We start from the raw sequence: 20,350 nt of genomic DNA, 5'->3' as shown, positions 1-20,350 counted from the left end.
TTAAATCAACTCAAATCAAATTCAAATAAATTGTTCAAATTTAAATCAACTTTAATATAATTCCAACTTAACAATTCTTTAAAATTCAAACATGATTATGTTCCACAAATTTAGAGATAATATTCTTAAACTTAAAATCATCTTTAAAATTAAGATTAATTTAACTCCATCTCACACCAACTCATAAGTTTAACATGTTTCATGTCATTTTGAGCTCACTAGGTACCTCATAGGAACTCATAGAAACTGGTTTCATGTTATTTCGAGCTCACTAGGTACCTCAACTAGCATGAGAAAGTTTATATAAATATATATATAATCTGTGACGAATTTCAAAATTCATTACAGATTATGTGATGAATTTTGAAATTTGTTACAGATTGTATTTTTTTAATAAACTTTCCAATACCGGTTGAGGTACCTAGAGAGCTCGGAATGAGATGGAACCAATTCTTATGGGTTAAAATAAATCCCCTAATCATATAAATACCATCAAATATCAAATTTACCTAATATATTGCGATCATTGATTTTATGAACGCGATTAATATTTTTCAGACACCTTCACTGTAAAAAAATCACCGATTTGGTAGAATTAGTGATTGAGGAGATTTATAAAATCAAAGGATTTATAGGAACCCATAGGAACTGATTTCATATCATTCCAAGCTCTATAGGTACCTCAACCAAACTTGAAAATTTTAAATTTATATATAAAAAAAATCTCAAATCTACGATGAATTTTGAAATTTATCATAGATTCTGCAATGAATTTCAAAATTCATCGCAGATTGTTATTTTTATTTTTTAAAAAATAAATTTTCCGAAGCTGGTTGATGTACCTAGAGAGCTAGGATGACATGAAACAAGTTTGTATGGGTTATAAACTCCCTGATTATAAAAATGCCCTTAAAAATAATTTGACCAACTATTTTTTTTTCTTAAATTGCTAAATCAGTTACGTGCATATAAAACTTAGTTAAATTTCTATAAGAAGTTGTAATTTAATAGGTCACACTTATTTTAAAGTATCTAAAAGATGGTCAAAGTACCTAGAGAGTATGAAATGAGATGAAACCAGTTTCTATGAGTTCCTATAAATCCCTTGATTATATAGGTGCCCTCAAATATTAATTTTACCCAATATATTTAGTTCATTGATTTTATGAAGGTGATTAACATTTTTCGACCGCATTTGTAGTAAAAAAATCACTGGTTGGGTAAAATTAGTGGTTGATGAGATTTATAAAATTAGAGGATTTATAGGAACTGATTTCATATCATTATGAGTTCTATAGGTACCTTAACCGACCTCAAAAAGTTTAAATTTATATATATATAAAATATCAAATATGAGATGAATTTTAAATTTCATCACCGATCTGTAACAAAATTTGAAATTTGTCACAGATTTTGAGATGACTTTTGAAATTTATTGCAGATTCTGCGACAAATTTTGAAATTTATTGCAGATTCTGTGACAAATTTTGAAATTTGTTGCAGATTGTAATCTTTTTTAAAAAATAAAATTTCCAATGCCAGATGAGGTACCTAGATTGCTCAGAATGAGATGAAACCAGTTCCTATAGGTTCTTATAAATCCCTTGATCATATAGATGTCCTCAAATATCAATTTTAACTAATATATTAACATCATTGATTTTATGAAGGCGATTAATATTTTTCGGGCATCTTCATAGTAAAAGAATCACCAGTTGTGTAAAATTAGTGGTTGATTACATTTATAAAATTAGGGTACTTATAGAAACCCATAGGAATTAGTTTTATGAGCTCTCTAGGCAACTCAACCGACCTTCGAAAGTTTAAATTTATATATAAAAAATATCTCAAATCTACGAGGAATTTTGAAATTCATCATAGATTGTTATTTTTATTTTCTTAAAAATAAACTTTTTGAAGTCAGTTAACGTACCTAGAGGGTTCTGAATGACGTGAAACAAGTTCATATGGGTTCCTATAAACCCCCTGATCATTAAAATGTGCTTAAAAAAAATAGTTTAACTAACTGCATTTTTTCTTAAATTACTAACTCAGTTACGTGCATGTAAGACTTAGTTAAATTTCTATAAATCCCTTGCTAAACCCACGTTACAATCACTTTCTTATCCACTAGCTGGCTTGCAGCTCCCTAAACTGCCATCGAACATATAACCAACACTGGTTTTCTTAGCAACCCTCTCCATTCTCTATTCTCCATCGTAATCCTTTCCACTCCATTGTCTATTCTTGCTTTGTACATTAATTTTTAGTCCTGATAGATCCTACAATGCACAAGCCCTAGCTGCTTTCTTACCAGTTTTTTTCTTATGTAATTTGTAGGGAAATTGTCAAACATCAATTTCCACATTGAATAAATAAATGGTAATTCATTTCATTTTAAGTTGTATATTAGAAGGAAGGAAGGATTCATGCTACAATGTACAAGGCTGACGCTTGCTACAAATGCTTGTAGTGGCACCTTTGCTTAGTAGCTACTTCGATAGTTAACTGCTACACCTTTCTAACTATCTATTTTAGCTATTTCATTTTAAGTTGTAATGCCCTCTATTCCTATTATATATCGTTTATACATGATTTCTCTTTATTGGATGTCTCGGATGTTAAATTGTTAATTAATTCCATAGCTAGTTGCTACAACATTGTAACAGTTACTTGGAAGGTTAGCTGCTATAATACTGTAGTAGTTACTTGGAATGTTAGCTACTACAACACTATAATAGCTAATTCGATAGTTAGCTGCTATAATGTTATACCAGTTACTTGGAACGTTAGCTGCTATAATGCTGTAGCAGCTAATTCAACGGTTAGTTGCTACAACATTATAGAAGTTCCTTGGAATGTTAGCTGCTACAAACTGTAGCAGCTAATTCATCGAGATTGTAGCAGCTACTTGGAATGATAACTGCGACAACGCTATAGTAACTACTTGGAATGATAGCTGCTACAACAATGTAGCTGCTAATTCGTCGGTCAGCTGCTACAATATTGTAGCAGTTACTTGGAATGTTAGTTGCTACAATGCTATAGTAGCTAATTCGACGGTTAGCTGCTACAACATTGTAGCAGTTCCTTGGAATGTTAGCTGCTACAACACTGTAGCAGCTAATTCATTGGTTAGTTGCTACAACATTGTAGCAGCTACTTGGAATATTAATTGCTACAATGCTGTAGTAGCTACTTGGAATGATAACTGCTATAACACTATAACAGCTAATTCAATGGTTAGATGCTACAACATTGTAGTAGCTACTTGGAATAATAACTGCTACAATGTTGCAGTAGCTACTTGGAATGATAGCTGCTACAATGTTGCAGTAGTTAATTTAATGGTTATCTACTGCAGCATTGTAACAACTACTTGGAATGTTAGCTGCTACAACATAGTAATAATTACTTGGAATGTAGGTGCTACAATGTTGTAGCAGCTAATTCGATGATTAGCTGCTATAATGTTGTAGCAGTTATTTGGAATGTTAGCTGCTACAATGCTATAGCAACTAATTCATTGGTTAGCTGCTATAACGTTGTAGCATCTACTTGGAATGATAGCTGCTATAATGCTGTAGCAGCTACTTGAAATGATAGCTGCTACAACATTACAATAGCTACTTGGAATGATAGTTGCTACAACATTACAATAGCTACTTGGAATGATAGCTGCTACAACGTTGTATCAGCTAACCGTCGAATTAGCTGCCACAACATTGTATTAGCTACCTTGACACTCCAAACCTCCATTTCTTACAATTTTTTTGTTATAAATTTGCAAGAAACATACCAAACATCATTTTCCATAAACCATTTGATGGTAATTTCAATGTAGCTACTTTGATGATACTATACTAAGTAGGCAGTAGACATTTATATTTGTATGTGTTTTAATTTTTTATGATTTAAGTTGTAACTGCTACAACATATATCAACTTTCAATTAGGTAACTGTAACACCTTATATCAGCTATCCGACAGTAGCTGCTACAAAATATAGCAGCTAGCCTACATTAGCTACTCCATGTTATAGCAGCTACCCTACAATAGCTGCTCCATGTTATAGCAGCTATCATACAATAACTACTACATGTTGTAGCAGCTACTTTGACTCTCCAAACAAACTTGTCTTACAATTGTTTTTATGTAGTTTGTAGGAAACTTGTCAAACATGATTTCCCACAAACCATTCGATGGTAAGTTTTTTCAATATAAGTTGTAAATCCCTCTAATCTTAATAGATATTATCTTGCACGGGCGGAGAAAGAGAAAATATATTGTACAATTACCTTTTTACCCTCATCAGATAAAGTTTTAACCCCTAAACTTGTTGTGTGACAAATATTTTGAAAGAATTTCATTGATAGTAGATCGGTGCCCCACGGTATCTTAGTCAACCAATGATACGAACCCCACCAATAAATGTGATGGAACCCGAAACAAAGGTGGATAAAACCCCAAGAACTAAATGACAAGAGTGTGAGCCTTGACCCGTAACCAAGAATTGACAAGAACCAAGCCTTCGAAGGAAAGAAACGCCACACCTAGGGGTGAAAAGTTTCTATGGGTTGAATGCCACGAGAGTAGACTCGATAAGTTCAGCAAGTTGTTTCAAGAACTAAGAGAGCACGCAATCTCACCAAAAACTAAGTTGCTTCATACTAAGATGTCCCTCCCTTATATAATGGGAGTGAACAAGGAAAAATACAAGATAAGTACATGCACAATTAGAGTCCCAATGTTGCATGCCTCATGCAAGCTATCTAGAAACCCAAAACAAAATAAATGCATGCACAATTAGAGTCCCAAGTCGCATGCTTCATTAAACAATCTAAAATACTTAAGTCTTCATGCATGAACGAGTTCCCATGCTTCACATGCTTATTAGCGTTCTTCCGTTAAGCGCGGCCAGTCATGGATGGTTATACCCGATTACGTGGATTAGGCCACGACTAGTAGTTGAGATTATATTGGTTTCTCCTTGTTCATAGTCCTCCCAATGTTTTTTGATTAGCCCATTTAATGCTTCCTTGAAACACTTTGCCCGTAGTCTTGTAATTGGGCCTTCCGGAAGTGATAACTGATCTCTCCTATCTTCAGCCCTTGGGCATACATCATTCTCCCCTTCTTGAAAAGGATTTGTCCTCAAATCATGACCTGCATCAAACGTGGATAAGTCAGCAACATTAAAAGTGGAATGTACGCCATACTCACCTGGTAGTTCAAGTTTGTTGGCATTATCATTGATGCGCTCTAATACTTGAAATGGGCCGTCCCCTCGAGGTAGAAGTTTAGAACGACGTTTGTCCAGAAATCGCTCCTTTCGGAGGTGCAACCAAACTCATTCTCCTGGTTCAAACATAATTTTCTTGCGCCCCTTGTTAGCTTGTTGCATGTATTGTTGAGTTCTTTTTTCAATATTCAGTTGTGCTTGTTCATGAATCTTCTTTACAAATTCGGCCTTCTGCTTACCATCTAAGTTTATATGCTCACTTATAGCTAAAGGAATCAAATCTAATGGTGACAAGGGATTGAAACCATAAACAATTTCAAATGGAGAAAATTTAGTCACAGAATGTATGCTCCTATTGTAAGCAAATTCAACATGAGGTAGATAATCTTCCCATATTCTCAAATTCTTGTTAATGACCGCACGAAGTAAAAAGGACAAGGTTCGATTGACCATCAGTTTAGGGGTGATAAGTAGTAGAGAACAACAATTTAGCTCCTAATTCCCCCCCACAAAGTCTTCCAAAAATAACTCAAAAATTTTGCATCCCTATCAGAGACAATGATCCTAGGCATGCCATGCAACCTAATAACCTCTTTAAAAAATAATTCAGCTATATGCGATGCATCATCAGTTTTATGACATGGAATGAAATGCGCCATTTTAGAGTATCTGTCTACCACAACAAAAATCTAATCTCTCCCCCTCTTGGTCCAAGGTAATCCCAAAACAAAGTCCATTGAAATATCAGTCCAAGGTTCACTAGGTATAGGCAAAGGAGTATACAAGCCATGGGGTTTCAATTTAGATTTAGCTTGTTTGCAAGTGATGCACTTCTCATAAATTCTTTCCACGTCACGTTTCATATGAGGCCAAAAGAAATGATCCTATAAAACCCCTAAAGTCTTAGTAACGCCAAAATGACCCATCAATCCATCACCATGTGCTTCCCTAGTGAATAATTCACGTAACGAACACATAGGCACACACAATCTATTTTCACGAAATAAAAACCCATCATGCCTATAGAACTTACCAAATGCAACCTTATCGCATGCTTTGAACACATCAGAAAAATCAGTATCGTTAGTATATAAATCCTTGATATATTCAAATCCAAGTAACTTCGTATCTAAAGTGGACAGTAAAGCATACCTTCGAGATAGTGCATCAGCAACTACATTCTCCTTTCCTTGCTTGTATTTGATTACATAAGGAAATGTCTCAATGAATTCTACCCATTTAGCATGGCGTTGGTTCAGATTATGTTGGCTCTTCAAATGCTTTAGAGATTGATGATTTGTGTGAATCACGAATTCTTTTGGCCATAGGTAATGTTGCCATGTCTCCAATGCTCTCACCAATGCATACATTTCCTTGTCATATGTGGGATGTTGAGAGTGGATCCACTCAACTTCTCACTGAAATAAGCAATGGGTCTCATTTCCTGCATTAGCACAGCACCTATACCAACACCAGAAGCATCACATTCGATTTCAAAGGTTTTAGAAAAATCTGGTAGGATTAGTAAAGGAGCAGAACTTAGCTTTTCTTTCAAAGTGTTGAAGGCCCTCTCTTGCTCCTCTCTCTACTTGAATGACTCATTTTTCTTGATGACTTTAGTAAGAGGAGCTGTAATATTGCTAAAATCATGAACAAACCGTCGATAGAAGCTGGGCAAACCATGGAAACTCCTCACTTGGCTAATTGTTGTCGGTGTTGGCCACTCTTGGATTGCTTTCACCTTTTCCTCATCCATCTCAACACCTTTAGTACTAACAACAAAACCAAGAAACACAACTTTCTCTGTACAAAAGGTGCATTTATCGAGGTTAGCAAAAAGCTTTTCTTCTTTTAGCACACTCAAAACTAACCTTAAATGTGTAACATGCTCTTCTAAGCTTCTGCTAAAAATCAAAATATCATCAAAATACACAACTATAAATTTTCCTAAGAAAGCACGCAAAACATGGTTCATCAAAAAAGTGCTAGGAGCATTAGTTAAGTCAAAAGGCATTACTAACCATTCATATAAGCCATGCTTAGTTTTAAAACCAGTTTTCAATTCATCACCTTCCTTCATCCTAATCTGATGATATCCACTCCTAAGATCAATTTTTGTGAACACACAAGAACCATGCAATTCATCAAGTATTTCATCAATTCTAGGAATTGGATGGCGATACTTTACCGTGATGTTGTTGATGGCTCGACAATCCACACACATCCTCCATGTTCCGTCCTTCTTGGGAACTAGTAACACAGGCACGGCGCAAGGACTCATGCTTTCTTGAACATACCCCTTTTCTAATAATTCATTAACTTGTCTCTGAAGTTCCTTTGCTTCCTCCGGATTACTTCTATAGGCAGGTCGATTCGGAATGGATGCACCAGGTATGAAGTCAATTTGGTGCTCAATTCCTCTAATGGGAGGTAAACCATGCAGAACCTCTTCAAGAAAGACCTCCTCGAATTCCTGTAAGGGAGAAACAATAACACTAGGCAAAGAATCGTTAAGGTTGTTAGTGCTCAGGAGTGCCTCCTTATACAAAAGGATAAGGGGCAGCTGATTTGAAAAGAAAGCTCGTTTAATCTCACTTTTTTTTTTCATAAAAACTATTTTTCTTTTTCTCTCCTTTTTTTTCCTTGCCCACTCCTTTTGTCTCTTTCCTCTCATCTTCTTTCCTCTCATTTCTCTTTTCCTCTACTTCTTTTTTCTCAATTTTTTTTCTCTCAATTTCTTTTCCTCTCTTCTTTTCATTTTCTTTTTGTAATCTCAACTGGTCCTCCTTAACTTTTCTTGGAGTCAATGGTACAAGAATAATAGGTTGTCCCTTCATAGTAAAAGTATACCTATTTGTGAGGCCATCATGTGTTACCTTTCGTTCGAATTGCCAAGGTCTCCCTAATAATAGATGGCATGCATGCATGGGAACCACATCACACAACAACTCATCTTCATATTTTCCGATGGAAATTGCTACCAAGACTTGTTTTGTTACCTTGATTTCTCCGCAATCGTTTAGCCACTGGAGGCGATAAGGTCGCGGATGTTTCAGAGTTGGTAGTGACAATTTCTCCACCAAATCAGTACTTGCCACATTGGTGCAACTCCCCCCATCAATAATAACACTGCAAACCTTGTTATTGACAAAGCAACGGGTATAAAACAAGTTTCCCCTTTGATTACCTTCCTCCTCCTTAGCTTGTAAATTGAGAACTCGTCGGGCCACAAATAAGTCTCTGATAGCAGCATGTTGTTCATCATCACTGTCCTCTTTTTGTGGTACTTCTTCAACTATTTCATCCTCATCTTCCGACTCAAGTTCACCTTGGCCGTTTATTACCATCATCCTTTTGGTCACACATTGACTAGCTATATGACCATTCCCTTGACATTTAAAACACTTGATATCACGAGTTTTGGAGGAAATGGGCTCGCGATTACCTTGAGTAGTAGATGGTGTAGGTTTGGGCTTCTTGAAGTGTTCAAACTTTCGCTTATTTTGAGGTTTTCCTCCTTTCTTGGAGCTATCTGCCATGTGGCGTGAGTAGTCATTGGTTGTCCCTTCCTAGCCAATCCTCTCCTCTTGAGTTGTTCTTCCACTTTTTGTTCTTGGTGGACCATGTCCGATAGCTCAACATAATGCTACAATTCAACAATATCAGCAATTTCTGGGTTTAAACCATGTAAAAACCTGGCTATAGTGGCTTGCCGATCTTCATTGACATTAGCTCGGATCATGGACAACTCCATGTTCTTGAAATATTCATCCACACTTTTGGAGCCTTGAGATAACCTTTGAAGCTGCTGATATAATCTTATATAATAATGGCTGGGTACAAACCTCCTTCTCATGAGTACTTTCATCTCCTCCCAAGTGGATACAGGTTGCTCTCTATTCCTTCTCCGAGTCATCACCACTTGATCCCACCAAACAATAGCGTAATCAGTGAATTCAATGGCAGCTAACTTTACCTTTTTAAACTCTGAGAATTCATGATAGTCAAATACCATTTCCATCTTAGTTTCCCATTCCAAGTAAGCTTCTGGGTCATTTCTCCCTTGGAAGGTTGGAATCTTCATCTTAATCCCTCCTAAATCATTATTTCTTCTAGTTCCATTTCTATCTCCTCGATATCCAATCCTGCTCCGATTTTAGTTTTGCTCATCATAGTCTTCCACAATAACCTCTTCATCTTGTTCGACATCAATCCCTTGGGCATGTTTTCGTTGTGGTCTAGTAATACGGTCTTGTTGATGTCTTCTTGGTGTCCCATCCTCCACCCGATCCAACCTCTCATGGATAGATTCTAATTCCTCCCTCATCATCCACTGCATCTCCCCCATCAATGCTTGCAATTGCAGGTTCGGAAGTGGCCTAGCCCCCTCAGTTGCTCCATCCTCCTGGTTGTTGGACATGGCTTCAAAATGAAAGAAAAACCTCACAAGCACTCAACTCACGTTTGGGTGGTAGCTCTCAATTGATGATGTCTCTTAGTTCTTAAGCAAACTCTAGAACAAATTAGAATATCACGTAGTAATTCAAAAGATACCACCGAAACTTATAAAGGCAGAATTTTTAAGAGAAAATGAAAGAGTAGAAGTTTGAGAGTAAGGAAAACAAGAAAGGGATTGTTGAAGACAATTTACTTCGATTCACACAAGCAATTTTTTTTCTGCGCTTTCTTCTTCTTCTTCTTTTTTTGTCTTTTCGTTGCACGCTCTTTTTTTTCACGATTTTTTTTTGCTTTTGACTGAACAACAAGTAAAGATAGATTTGCACTTTCCTTTGAACCGAAGCTCTGATACCAGATGATACGAACCCCACCAATAAATGTGATGGAACCCGAAACAAAGGTGGATAGAACCCCAAGAACTAAATGACAAGAGTGTGAGCCTTGACCCGTAACCAAGAATTGGCACAAACCAAGCCTTCGAAGGAAAGAAATGCCACACCTAGGGGTGATAAGTTTCGATGGATTGAACGCCACGAGAGTAGACTCGATAAGTTCAGCAAGTTCTTTCAAGAACTAAGAGAGCACACAATCTCACCAAAAACTAAGTTGTTTCATACTAAGATGTCCTTCCTTTATATAATGGGAGTGATCAAGGAAAAATACAAGATAAGTACATGCACAATTAGAGTCCCAATGTTGCATGCCTCATGCAAGCTATCTAGAAACCCAAAACAAAATAAATGCATGCACAATTAGAGTCCCAAGTCGCATGCTTCATTAAACAATCTAGAATACTTAAGTCTTCATGCATGAACGAGTTCCCATGCTTCGCATGCTTATTAGCATTCTTCCGTTAAGTGCGGCCAGTCATGGATGGTTATGCCCGATTACGTGGATTAGGCCACGACTAGCAGTTGCGATTATCTTGATTTCTCCTTGCTCATAGTCCTCCCAATGTTTTTTGATTAGCTCATTTAGTGCTTCCTTGAAACGCTTTGCCCGTAGTCTTGTAATTGGGCCTTCCGGAAGTGATAACTGATCTCTCCTATCTTCAACCCTTGGGCATACATCAACCAACCTCACTGCGACAACTTATTTCTCATCCAAAGCTTCGTCTCCATCATAAGTATTATGTTATGCTTTAAAGTTTTGATTCTTCTCATTTTATTTAGGGGTTTAAATTTTTAGGGTTTTAATTCATCTCCAAGCTGCTACAATGGTGGTTAATGATTATAGGTCTTTGGATTGAATATTTACTTAGAGTGAATAGAGGGTAAAAAATGGTTTATCTTTATTGTAGCTGCTAAGTGACAACAGGTGCTATAACGTAGTTAAACTCTAATGATTGATACAATGTGGTTAAACTCTATAGTCTCTATTGGCTTCTCATTATTGTAGCAGCTACTTGACTCTAACTGCTACAACATGATCAATAGCTATGTTATAACAGCTACTAATCACGTTGTAGTACATAGGAGAAATTATAGACATTGTAATGTATCATATTATGGTTAAAAAATAATAGTGTAATGTATCATATTATGAGTGAAAACTAAGTACATTATAATGAGGCCAAATGATTATCACTAAGATCTTATGTATTTGTTTGATAGAATTAAATGGCAAGCTAGAGAACTTCTGCTTCCCATGCATATCGTAAGACAGTGCATTAAAAAAGTAATTACCCTCACTTTATGGGTTTTTTTTTATTATCACTACACATAAATGACCGACAGATGGAGTTGATAAATGGAAGCTCATTTGCTTGGGCCGTAGAAATGCCTAAAATTGCAAATATCCAAAGCCTTATACAAAATATGTTCAACAATTGGGACTTTGAAGCCAGATGTTTCATCTTTCATAATAAGAAAATTAGATTCACAAGGCAAGATGTTTCACTGCTTCTAGGACTCCTCGACCAAGGCAAGGAAGTAAATTTATAGCAGAATGCAGCCACCACTCCACTATTTCTTCAACACTTTAGTAATATGGAGTGTACACAGATGGAACTAGAGAACAAGATGATCAACCTTAGAAAACAACCTTCATCTGCAGAATCTGATACTCTCTTTTGCCAATTTTTAATATTATATTTCTTTGTTTGTATTTTATTTACTACTACTAGCAGTATATCTAGATTACCAGTACAATAATTGTTAGTATTAACCCTAGTACCAATTATGAGATGATTGTAAAGAGCTCATTTTGTATCATATTTCATTATTAATAAAAGGCAAAGTTGGTTATTATATTTATTTCAGTTCAGTATCGATTGAATAAGTATAATAATGTCGTTGGGTAGTAGGTTCTTATCTACAACATATCAATTGGTTGAATTGATAGTGAGATATTGTAGATATACATGGAACACTACTCTTAACTATTCCTAGTAAGCATTAATATATAAGGATAATATTAATGCGTTGAGAATAACATGTAAGTCAACGGATGACTTGATCTCACAAGTCATGGATATGAGATATCAGGTTAACTATGGATATATATGTTGTATGCCTAAGGACTGAAGATAGGAGAGATTAGTTATCACTTCCAGAAGGCCCAATTACAAGACTACGGGCAAAGCGTTTCAAGGAACCACTAAATGGGCTAATCAAAAAATATTGGGAGGACTATGAGCAAGGAGAAACCAAGATAATCGCAACTGCTAGTCGTGGCCTAATCCACGTAATCGGGCACAACCATCCATGACTGGTCGCGCTTAACGGAAGAACGCTAATAAGCATGCAAAGCATGGGAATACGTTCATGCATGAAGACTTAAGTATTTTAGATTGTTTAATGAAGCATGCAACTTGGGACTCTAATTGTGCATGCATTTATTTTGTTTTGGGTTTCTAGATAGCTTGCATGAGACATGCAACATTGGGACTCTAATTGTGCATGTACTTATCTTGTATTTTTCCTTGTTCACTCCCATTATAAAAGGGAGGGACATCTTAGTATGAAGCAACTCAGTTTTTGGTGAGATTGTGCTCTCTTAGTTCTTGAAAGAACTTGCTGAACTTATCGAATCTACTCTCGTGGCGTTCAACCCATCGAAACTTATCACCCCTAGGTGTGGCGTTTCTTTCCTTCGTAGGCTTGGTTCGTGCCACTTCTTGGTTACGGGTAAAGGCTCACACTCTTGTCGTTTAGTTCTTGGGGTTCTATCCACCTTTGTTTCAGGTTCCATCACATTTGTTGGTGGGGTTCGTATCATTTGGTATCAGAGCTTCGGTTCCAAGGCAAGTGCAAATTTATCTTTACTTGTTTTTCAGCCAAAAGCAAAAAAAAAAAAAAAATCATGGAAAAAAAAAGAAAAAAAAAAGAGCGCATCGAAAAGACAAAAAAAAGAAGAAGAAGAAAACGTAAAAAAAAAAACTTCTTGTGTGAATCGAGTAATTGTCTTCTACAATTCTTTTCTTGTTTTCCTTATTCTCAAACTTCTACTCTTTCATTTTCTCTTAAAATTCTGCCATCATAAGTTTCGGTGGTATCTTTTGAATTGCTACGTGATATTCTGATTTATTCTAGAGTTTGATCAAGAACTGAGAGATATCATCAATTGAGAGCTACCACCCAAACGTGAGTTGAGTGCTTGTGAGGTTTTCTTTCATTTTGCAGCCATGTCCAACAACCAGGAGGATGGAGCAAATGAGGGGGCTAGGCCACTTCCGAACCTACAATTACAAGCATTGATGGGGGAGATGCAGTGGATGATGAGGGCGGAATTAGAATCTATCCATGATAGTTGGATCGGGTGGAGGATGGGACACCAAGAAGACATCAACAAGACCGTATTACTAGACCACAACGAAGACATGCCCAAGGGATTGATGTCGAAGAAGATGAAGAGGTTATTGTGGAAGACTTTGATGAGCAAAACTACAATCGAGGCAAGATTGGACATCGAGGAGATAGGAACGGAACTAGAAGAAATAAAGATTTAGGAGGGATTAAGATGAAGATTCCAACCTTCCAAGGGAGAAATGACCCAGAAGCTTACTTGGAATGGGAAACTAAGATGGAAATGGTGTTTGACTGTCATGAATTCTCAGAGTTTAAAAAGGTGAAGTTAGCTGCCATTGAATTCTCTGATTATGCTATTGTTTGGTGGGATCAAGTGGTGATGACTCGGAGAAGCAACAGAGAGCAACCTGTGTTCACTTGGGAGGAGATGAAAGTACTCATGAGAAGGAGGTTTGTACCCAGCCATTATTATAGAAGCTTATATCAGCGACTTCAAAGGTTATCTCAAGGCTCCAAAAGTGTGGATGAATATTTCAAGGACATGGAGTTGTCCATAATCCGAGCTAATGTCAATGAAGATCGGGAAGCCACTATGGCCAGGTTTTTACATGGTTTAAACCCAGAAATTACTGATATTGTTGAATTGCAGCATTATGTTGAGCTGTCGGACATGGTCCACCAAGCACAAAAAGTGGAAGAACAATTCAAGAGGAGAGGATTGGCTAGGAAGGAACAACCAATGACTACTCACGGCACATGGCGGACAGCTCTATTAAAGGAGGAGCAACCTCAAAATAAGCCAAAGTTTGAACCCTTCAAGAAGCCCAAACCTACACCATCTACTACTCAAGGTAATCGCGAACCCATTTCCTCCAAAACTCGTGATATCAAGTGTTTTAAATGTCAAGGGCATGGTCATATAGCTAGTCAATGTGTGAACAAAAGGGTTATGGTAATAAACGCTCAAGGTGAATTGAGTCGGAAGATGAGGATGAAATAGTTGAAGAAGTGCCACAAAAAGAGGACAGTGATGATGAACAACATGCTGTTATTGGAGACTTATTGGTGGCCCAACGAGTTCTCAATCTACAAGCTAAGGAGGAAGAAGGTAATCAAAGGGAGAATTTGTTTCATACCCATTGCTTTGTCAATAACAAGGTTTGCAGTGTTATTATTGATGGGGGAAGTTGCACCAATGTGGCAAGTACTGATTTGGTGAAGAAATTATCACTACCAACTTGGAAACATTCACGACCTTATCGACTCCAGTGGCTAAATGATTGCGGAGAAATCAAGGTAACAAAACAAGTCTTGGTAGCAATCTCCATTGGCAAATATGAAGATGAGCTGTTGTGTGACGTGGTTCCCATGCATGCATGCCATCTATTGTTGGGAAGACCTTGGCAATTCGATCGAAAGGTAACACATGATGGCCTCACAAATAAGTATAGTTTTACTTTGAAAGGGCAACATATTATTCTTGTACCGTTGACTCCAAGACAAGTTATGGAGGACCAGTTGAGACTACAAAAAGCAAATGAAAAGAAGAAAGAAAAAGAAATTGAGAGAAAAAAAATTGAGAAAAAAGAAGAAGAGGGAAAGAAAAATGAGGGGAAAGAAGATGAGAGGAAAGAGACAAAAGGAGTGGGCAAGGAAAAAAAAAGGAGAGAGAAAGAAAAATATTTTTTATGCAAAAAAAAGTGAGATTAAGCGAGCTTTGTTTTCAAATCAACTGCCCCTTATCCTTTTGTATAAGGAGGCACTCTTGACCACTAACGACCTTAACAATTCTTTACCTAGCGTTATTGTTTCTCTCTTACAGGAATTCGAGGAGGTATTTCCTGAAGAGGTTCCGCATGGTTTACCTCCATTAGAGGAATTGAGCACCAAATTGACTTCATACCTGGTGCCTCCATTCCGAATCGACCTGCCTATAGAAGCAATCCGGAGGAAGCAAAGGAACTTCAGAGGCAAGTTAATGAATTATTAGAAAAGGGGTATGTTCGAGAAAGCATGAGTCCTTGTACCGTGCCTGTGTTACTAGTTCCCAAGAAGGACGGAACATGGAGGATGTGTGTGGATTGTCGAGCCATCAACAACATCACGGTAAAGTATCGCCATCCAATTCCTAGGATTGATGATATACTTGATGAATTGCATGGTTCTTGTGTGTTCACAAAAATTGATCTTAGGAGTGGATATCATCATATTAGGATGAAGGAAGGTGATGAATGGAAAACTGGTTTTAAAACCAAACATGGCTTATATGAATGGTTAGTAATGCCTTTTGGCTTAACTAATGCTCCTAGCACTTTTATGCGTTTGATGAACCATATTTTGCGTGCTTTCTTAGGAAAATTTGTAGTTGTGTATTTTGATGATATTTTGATTTATAGCAGAAGTTTAGAAGAGCATGTTACACATTTAAGGTTAGTTTTGAGTGTGCTAAAAGAAGAAAAGCTTTTTGCTAACCTCGTTAAATGCTCCTTTTGTACGGAGAAAGTTGTGTTTCTTGGTTTAGTTGTTAGTACTAAAGGTGTTGAGATGGATGAGGAAAAGGTGAAAGTAATCCAAGAGTGGCCAACACCGACAACAATTAGCCAAGTGAGGAGTTTCCATGGTTTGGCCAGCTTCTATCGATGGTTTGTTCATGATTTTAGCAATATTGCAGCTCCTCTTACTAAAGTCATCAATAAAAATGAGTCACTCAAGTGGGGAGAGGAACAAGAGAGGGCCTTCAACACTTTGAAAGAAAAGCTAAGTTCTGCTCCTTTACTAATCCTACCAGATTTTTCTGAAACCTTTGAAATTGAATGTGATGCTTTTGGTGTTGGTATAGGTGCTGCGCTTATGCAGGAAATGAGACCCATTGCTTATTTCAGTGAGAAGTTGAGTGGAGCCACTCTCAACTATCCCACATATGATAAGGAAATGTATGCATTGGTGAGAGCATTGGAGACATGGTAACATTACCTATGGCCAAAAGAATTCATGATTTACACAGATCATCAATCTCTAAAGCATTTGAAGAGCCAACATAAGTTGAACCGATGCCATGCTAAATGGGTAAAATTCATTGAGACATTTCCTTATGTGATCAAATACAAGCAAGGAAAGGAGAACATAGTTTCTGATGCACTATCTCAAAGGTATGCTTTACTGTCCACTTTAGATATGAAGTTACTTGGATTTAAATATATCAAGGATTTATATACTAATGATACTGATTTCTCCGAGGTGTTCAAAGCATGCGATAAGGTTGCATTTGGTAAGTTCTATAGGCATGATGGGTTTTTATTTTGTGAAAATAGATTGTGTGTGCCTATGTGTTCGTTACGTGAATTATTCACTAGGGAAGCCCATGGTGGTGGATTGATGGGTCATTTTGGCGTTACTAAGACTTTAGGGGTTTTGCAGGATCATTTCTTTTGGCCTCATATGAAACACGGTGTGGAAAGAATTTGTGAGAAGTGTGTCACTTGCAAACAAGCTAAATCTAAATTGAAACCCCATGCCTTGTATACTCCTTTGCCTATACCTAGTGAACCTTGGACTGATATTTCAATGGACTTTGTTTTGGGATTACCCCGGACCAAGAGGGGGAGAGATTCAATTTTTGCTGTGGTAGACAGATTCTCTAAAATGGCGCATTTAATTGCATGTCATAACACTAATGATGCATCGCATATAGCTGAATTGTTCTTTAAAGAGGATATTAGGTTGCATGGCATGCCTAAGACCATTGTCTCTGATAGAGATGCAAAATTTTTGAGTTATTTTTGGAAGACCTTGTGGGGGAAATTAGGAACTAAATTGTTGTTCTCTACTACTTGTCACCCCCAAACTGATGGGCAAACTGAAGTGGTCAATCGAACCTTGTCCTTTTTACTTCGTGTGGTCATTAACAAGAATTTGAGAATATGGGAAGATTGTCTACCTCATGTTGAATTTGCTTACAATAGGAGCATACATTCTGCGACTAAATTTTCTCCATTTGAAATTGTTTATGGTTTCAATCCCTTGTCACCATTAGATTTGATTCCTTTAGCTGTAAGTGAGCATATAAACTTAGATGGTAAGCAGAAGGCCGAATTCGTAAAGAAGATTCATGAACAAGCACGACTGAATATTGTGAAAAGAACTCAACAATACATGCAACAAGCTAACAAGGGGCGCAAGAAAATTGTGTTTGAACCAGGAGAATGGGTTTGGTTGCACCTCCGAAAGGAGCGATTTTCGGACAAACGTCGTTCTAAACTTCTACCTCGAGGGGATGGCCCATTTCAAGTATTAGAGCGCATCAATGATAATGCCTACAAACTTGAACTACTAGGTGAGTATGGCGTACATTCTACTTTTAATGTTGCTGACTTATCCCCGTTTGATGCAGGTGATGATTTGAGGACAAATCCTTTTCAAGAAGGGGAGAATGATGTATGCCCAAGGGCCGAAGATAGGAGAGATCAATTATCACTTCCAGAAGGCCCAATTACAAGATTACGGGCAAAGCGTTTCAAGGAAGCGCTAAATGGGCTAATAAAAAAACATTGGGAGGACTATGAGCAAGGAGAAACCATGATAATCGCAACTGCTAGTCGTGGCCTAATCCACGTAATCGGGCATAACCATCCATGACTGGCCGCGCTTAACGGAAGAACGCTAATAAGCATGCAAAGCATGGGAATTCGTTCATGCATGAAAACTTAAGTATTTTAGATTGTTTAATGAAGCATGCAACTTGGGACTCTAATTGTGCATACATTTATTTTGTTTTGGGTTTCTAGATAGCTTGCATGAGACATGCAACATTGGGACTCTAATTGTGCATGTACTTATCTTGTATTTTTCCTTGTTCACTCCCATTATAAAAGGGAGGGACATCTTAGTATGAAGCAACTCAGTTTTTGGTGAGATTGTGCTCTCTTAGTTCTTGAAAGAACTTGCTGAACTTATCGAGTCTACTCTCGTGGCGTTCAACCCATCGAAACTTATCACCCCTAGGTGTGGCGTTTCTTTCCTTCGTAAGCTTGATTCGTGCCACTTCTTGGTTACGGGTCAAGGCACACACTCTTGTCGTTTAGTTCTTGGGGTTCTATCCACCTTTGTTTCAGGTTCCATCACATTTGTTGGTGGGGTTCGTATCAATATATTTGAGAATATATACTAAATGACCTACCATGAGAATGTTTCATGGATCTTTATATGAGTGTCATAAACATTCTCATGTGACTATTGGTATGAATAATCCTTAGACCTGAAGTCACTACGGTTCCCTACATAAAGAGTTGTGTATTTTGGTATCGACAAACGTCACCTATAAGAAGGTGGGCAATAAAGTAGATCACTGGGTATGCAATGAATTATGTGGAGGGATGTGAGTGATGTAGATGGGATCTATCCTTTCCATATGACGGAAGTGATATTTGTGGGCCCCTTGATTAGTAGGACACAAGAAAGCATGACCATGCGCAAATAAGTCAATATGAGATATTGAGCTTATTTGATTGAGTGTGATTACTTAGAGATCAAGAAACACAAACGGTTGATAAGAGGATGACACGATCTATACCTCATTGATCAATCTAGATATCAAGGATAGAGGGACCAAGTCATACAAGATAATAGCCACGGATAGGTTAGGTCGAATCTCGACTTTCTCGTCACTTGGGTAGTAATGATGCCTTGCTAGATGCCACTCATTGCTTATGTATCTTAATGTTGATTTAGATGCATTGCCAATGTTACGAGAACCTATTGGGTCACACACAAAAAACAAGTAGATTTGGAGATGGGTTCATATGATGAATCATTGGATTAAGTCTAATCGAAATTGGACATATTGAGTTTGACTCAATTGGATCTAATATTGGATTGAGTCCAATTCAAAATACACTCAAGGAGTCAATATGAATTAATGAAATATTGATTCATTATATTTGAAATTGCATGAGATCAATTGAGAAGACTCAATTGAATTGGACTTGAGTTAGACTTAAGTGGATTAGACTTGAGTTAGACTCAAGTGAATTCATTCACTAAGAGGATTAATGGAGATTAATTTATTGAATTTTGAAATTTAATGAATCATTCAATTTTCAAAATTGAATTCAAAATGAAGAGGTTCAAATATGGTCCTTAATGGAGTGCAAATATTCACTAATGCTCATTAATTGAATTAATGCTCATTAAGTGTTTTCATTGGATGAAGATTCTTAAGCATTTTTTCTCTCACTTTTTTGTACTTCTGAAATCTGCGAAGATGAACACTGGTTCCGATGAATGATGATGACCTTCAATGAAGATGAACTTCGAAGATTTGAAGAGACTCCTCAACTCTGCTACGCACAGTGAGACGAGCTAACAAAGTGTTAGTGAGCTAAGACCGGGGTGGGGATCCTTGGCTAGGCCCTCCGACGCTCAAGTCAGTTCCTCTCAAAGATGAAACACTACAACAAAAACCCTCATAGACATCTGTTTTCCACCGGTGTCTATTTCATTTTCGACCGATGTCTATGAAGCCGATGTTAAAAGTCTGCCATTTTAGACATCGGGTTAAAACCGGTGTAGTATCACTTAACGACACCGGTCTTCGAATCGGTTATTAACCGGTGTAGTATCACTTAACGACACCGTTTCATCAACGGTGTAAAACCGATGTAATATTGTATGTTAATAACACCAGTTTTGGCAGCGGTAAATGACCGATGTAATATTATTTAACAACACCAGTTTTGCAACGGTGGAAAACCGATGTAATATGTATATTTTTTAACAGCACAAATTTAATTTCCGAAACAATGAAAAACCGACAATAATAAAAAAAATACACAAATATTCACAAATTATACAAATATTCTTCATTCAACAATATCCATAAAATACATAAATATTCACAAATTATA

General features: G+C 37.1%; 1 pseudogene; it reads left to right on the top strand.

The window, feature by feature from the left end:
* The window catches only part of LOC122043681, a 28,694-nt pseudogene extending 10,695 nt beyond the window's left edge, over positions 1–17,999 (top strand).
* Positions 18,000–20,350: the final 2,351 nt, after the last annotated feature.

The sequence above is a fragment of the Zingiber officinale genome, chromosome 2A (genome assembly GCF_018446385.1).
Source record: "Zingiber officinale cultivar Zhangliang chromosome 2A, Zo_v1.1, whole genome shotgun sequence".
Classification (NCBI taxonomy): domain Eukaryota; kingdom Viridiplantae; phylum Streptophyta; class Magnoliopsida; order Zingiberales; family Zingiberaceae; genus Zingiber; species Zingiber officinale.
Note: the sequence above shows the minus strand (reverse complement) of the source record. Positions and strands in the feature narration are given on the sequence as shown.